Genomic DNA, 4,867 nt, shown 5'->3' with positions numbered 1-4,867 from the left:
TCCTAGTAGGAGTCCTACTCCTACTAGGAGGGGGACTCCTACTAGGAGGAGGACTCCTCCTGGCGCGCCTATAGGGGCCGGCCGGCCTCCTCCCCTTGCTTCTTTATATACGGGGGCAGGGAGCACCCCTAGACACACAAGTTGATCTTCGTGATCGTTCCTTAGCCGTGTGCGGTGCCCCCCTCCACCATATTCCACCTCGGTCATATTGTAGCGGTGCTTAGGCGAAGCCCTACGACGGTAGAACATCAAGATCGTCACCACGCTGTCGTGCTGACGGAACTCCTCCCCGACGCTTTGCTGGATCGGAGCCCGGGGATCGTCATCGAGCTGAACGTGTGCTAGAACTCGGAGGTGCCGTAGTTTCGGTGCTTGATCGGTCGGGCCGTGGAGACGTATGACTACATCAACCAAACGCTTCCGTTGTTGATATACAAGGGTACGTAGATCACACTCCCCTTTCGTTGTTATGCATCACCATGATCTTGCGTGTGCGTAGGAATTTTTTTGAAATTACTAGGTTCCCCAACAGCTATACTATTGGGCCGTGATCACTTGAGAGGTGATCTCGGGTTTGTACTTATCTTTCCCTAATAATAAAGCACGGATTGAGTCTTTAGGTTCACCGTCGCGGCGTTTTTACACAAAGGTCCCTGTATTCTGGCTAATTTAACCCGCAGTACTTTTTAAGTCAAAAACGTTTCGTTCTGCACGAGTAGACTTAGAAAAAAACACAGGCGCACGCCACACGGACACGGGCATCTCCCCAATACCTACGACCCCAACTCCCTCCAGCGCCGCCGCCACCGCCCCCCTCTTCTGCAACCACCACGCCGTCCGCGCAACCCTAAAGCACGCTGCTCCTTTCCCTTCCCAAGCCGCCCTGGATCTGGCGATGGAGGTGGCCGCCGTCGTGGCCATGGAGGTCTCGCCAGCCGCCTTCGAAGTCCTACATCCCCGATATCGACGGGATTGCAGCCGCCTGGCCAAGGTCGTCGTCCCTCGACGAGCTCCTCCATAAATTTTGGTTCCCCATAGTGCCTACGGGCCGCCTCTCCCTCTCCATCCTACGCCCCTCCTTCTCCACTTTAGATTTCGGCTGAAGATCGCCTCTCCCTATTCCCCTTCCAATCTGGAGCACAGGCGGAGAGCCTGGTTGTGTGCGACGGAGATGGCGCCCCGCCTCTGCGCCTCATAAGGCTGGGCGTAGCTTCGCCGAGGCCATGACCTCTCCAGGTATCGATCTAAAACAGGTCACCAACCCATTGGAACCTCTCCCTGTCTCTTTCTTCTCCATCTTCCTCATACGGAGTACTATCCAATGGAACCTTAGTTTTTGTATAGTTAGCTAGCAGAGACTCAATAGTAGCATTTTTTGCCTGTACATCATAGCCATGCCCTGGAGAGACGCAAATTAGTGCAGTTAACAAGAAGCAATTGACGAAGATCTTACGAGATGGCTAGCAAATCCAGATATCAAACATAATTTTGGTAATATATATTATGTATGCAATAGTTTGAAGGGATGCTTACCAGGTATGTAACACTCAAAATCTAGGTCCAGTAACTATCCAGTTGCAAATTCACTTCAAGTTTGTGTAACAAATATATATACATCAACTAGGATTTAGGTTTAACCGTTTAAGTCTGTGCTACAATTGAAAGACTAGGGAGAAGAGGGTGGATTGTACTACCTGATCGCTTGCTGTACATCTGAAAGAGATTCAGCTCGTTTGAATATTCTGATTTTGCGACATGGTCGCCAGTGAATAGCGCCTTTAGCAGTTTGGTCAACAAGTAGACCGAGCCGAACATAAAATGGTTTCATTTTCATGAGTGAATCTTACCTTAGATGATTAGGAGAAGATCAGTATGGAACCACATAACTATTGGTAAAATGATCGTTAATTAATGACATCATTACCATCCAGCCATCTTGTCTTTCCAAAGAACAACATACGAGCTTCGTTCTCTGGAGTTTAAGAATAATACAACCATCTTGCCTTTTGAAAGAATAACAAAGATAAATATAGAACCGTGTAAGTCTGAACATACATGTGGGTCAAAAACATGTAGTATGCTCCACCGAGATTCTCAATCTTGTCCACCAGTATCGGCTTATACCTTGGACTAAAATATTAAGAGGTTATCATAACAACTATAGCGAATATAATCACTGTTTTCAGATCAAATAAGGAATCGATCTCATGATGGTTGATGCTTGATGCAACGGAGGATCACAGGTGTACTGCCTGCAGTTTCAATTTAACCGGGCAGTTGCCATCATCGTGAGACTTGCCAACTTGAGGAACTACAATGATTCTTTGTTCCAGCCATATCCGATCCACCGAGCCAGAGCTTTCACGTCACCTACAACGCACGGTGCTCGCGGCTCGCCGTTGGCGCCAGCCTCGTTGACGCACTCCTGGAACCCCTCAAGCAGCTCATGCTCGTTCGGTCATGCAGGATGGCGCTGTAGCACTATCGTTGGATGTGAATCGCTTCAAAACCGGAAGCAGCGTGCGCGCTGATGTGGCGTGTTTCCTCCTTTGCTACACTCTGATTGACTGATGGTTAGATGGTTGATGTTGCAGTCTGATGAGGCCTAGCGGGTGTGGCTTCTGCTGAATTTTTTTACACCAGCAGCTCCTGGTGAGTTTGATCCCCTGAGTCATTATAGAGGAAGTGAGAATGTCAGAAAGGAGAAGAAGAAAAAACCTTGCTGCCGGGGATGACATCCACACCATTTTGTGTGTGTTGGTGGAGTGATTGAACCATGGCAATCAGAGCTGACATCACATCTCCCTTCCTCATACACACTTTTTGGGTAGTTGTGCATCTATATTCCATTCTGCACACCAAGAGATTATGTTGTTTTTATTTTACTGAAGCAGTTACGATTTAGTAGTACATCGTTATCATTCTCAACAAATTCATACATGACACCTTTGATAAGAAAGAACTTTCAGCGATTGAGTTACTTTATTCGACTTTATGTTTTTCAGGAGGGGAGTCCGGGAGGCGGGACAGCCGGCAGCGGCGCCATTCTGTTTGGGGATGCTTGGATCTGGTGATGCTAGAGCATGGGAACGGGAAACATCACCTCAGCTATGGAATTTCAAATAGCCAATTTACCTTTCTCCCTAAAGATTTCTTACACTGCTGTTAGTATCATTGCTCTTGGGGTCTAGATTTTGTTAATATCAAAATCTGGGTACTTACCAGCAAACGAGTTGTTGATCTATTTACTTAGTCAAGTTCATTTATGCTATGTTCTTCAGTCAAGCTTTAGATTCTAGCCATTATTAAATAGAAATGATGTTGTTCAAAACCTGCTAATGTCAGAAATCCTACTGCCCAGCAGGATTTCTAGAATTCTAGTGCATCTGGTTTCTATAACATGGTTTGCCAACCGCGGTGAGCACTGCTCAGTGCGTGGCAGCTTTTCATTAGGATTGGAAACAAGATTTGAGATACAGGTGTAGGTCAAATTTTGCAAAAATTATGGGTCTGCAGGTAGAAAGTTACATGTAGGAAATTTTACAATTTTCTGAGAGTAAAAATTCAAGCATGAATTTGAATATAGTTCCATGATTTTTTTGCTGACAAGTTTTCTTATATTTACTTCTCTTTCTATGGTATAGGAATTTATACGCCTACTTAACTGTTCAAAGATATCCGTTTTGTTTGTCGATTCGAAGTTACCACATATAAGCTTGAGTCCATGTGAACTGACACACAGTTTGGAACAAAATAAAACTTAGTACTGTAGTACAGTTTGGTGGATAAACTACTAGTTACCTCGACATTCTAATAATTTGTAATAATGATAGTTGGCATTGGTCATCCAAGACCGCTTGCATGAAATTAGTGGCTTGCTTCTGTTGTACTCTTCAAAAATTATGTTGCTTCAGTTTATTTTACATTTTTTAATTTACTGTTTTTTGTGAAACAAAAGTACTAGAGAATATTATTCTACATTATTTTCAACCGCTACATTTTATGTGTTTGCGGTATGACTGTATGGTTCTCAATCAAAGAAGAGGCCCAACAGTCTCTTTCAGGACTTTTTATCACCACATATATAATCTTATTGAACTAGGAGTTGAGAACTAAAATTCCCCAAAAGATCATATATGCTTGATGTGTGTGAACATATTGGAGGGAGGCGGTTCCAATGATGGCTCGGTTCCTGCACAGTGTAACACCCCGGATGTAATTTACCGTATATGTATCCCAATTCTTACCGTTTCCGGCCTAAGTTATTTTATTTTCCTCGGGTTTGGGTTTTGTCTTCGTGTGTTGTTTTTTTTGTCATGCATCTCGTATCACGTCATCATGTGCATTGCATTCGCATACGTGTTCGTCTCATACATCCGAGCATTTTCCCCGTTGTCCGTTTTGCATTTCGGTGCTCCTATCTCCTTCGGTGCCCCTTTCTACCTCTTTCGTGTGTGTGGGGGTTAGACATTTCCGGATTGGGCCGAGACTTGCCATGCGGCTTTGGTTTACTACTGGTAGACCGCCTGTCAAGTTTCGTGCCATTTGAACTTCGTTTGATACTTCAACGGTTAACCGAGGGACCGAAAAGGCCTCGTGTGTGTTGCAGCCCAACACCCCTTCAATTTGGCCCAAAACCCACTTAAACCCTCTCCATCGTCTCGGTCGTTCGATCACGATCGCGTGGCCAAAAACCGCACTCCATTTGGAGCTTCCTAGCTCCCTCTACGCCTATAAATAGATCCCCATTCTAAATCCCGGATCCCCTCTTTTCAAACCCTAGATTTCCTGATCCCCTCGCCGCCGGACGTGTGCGAATTGGGCCGGGCACGACCGCCTGCCACCGCTGACCGACGGGACGCCGCCA

At 45.6% G+C, this 4,867-nt stretch overlaps 1 long non-coding RNA gene across 1 annotated transcript; it reads left to right on the top strand.

Moving 5' to 3' along the window:
* The first annotated feature begins 757 nt into the window (after nt 1–757).
* Nucleotides 758–3,271, top strand: LOC119354579. Its single transcript, XR_005171092.1, has 2 exons — nt 758–1,236; nt 3,006–3,271. It is a non-coding gene; the product is annotated as an uncharacterized LOC119354579 (long non-coding RNA).
* The last annotated feature ends 1,596 nt before the right edge of the window (nt 3,272–4,867 follow it).

This window comes from Triticum dicoccoides, chromosome 2A, assembly GCF_002162155.2.
Source record: "Triticum dicoccoides isolate Atlit2015 ecotype Zavitan chromosome 2A, WEW_v2.0, whole genome shotgun sequence".
NCBI lineage: Eukaryota > Viridiplantae > Streptophyta > Magnoliopsida > Poales > Poaceae > Triticum > Triticum dicoccoides.
Note: the sequence above shows the minus strand (reverse complement) of the source record. Positions and strands in the feature narration are given on the sequence as shown.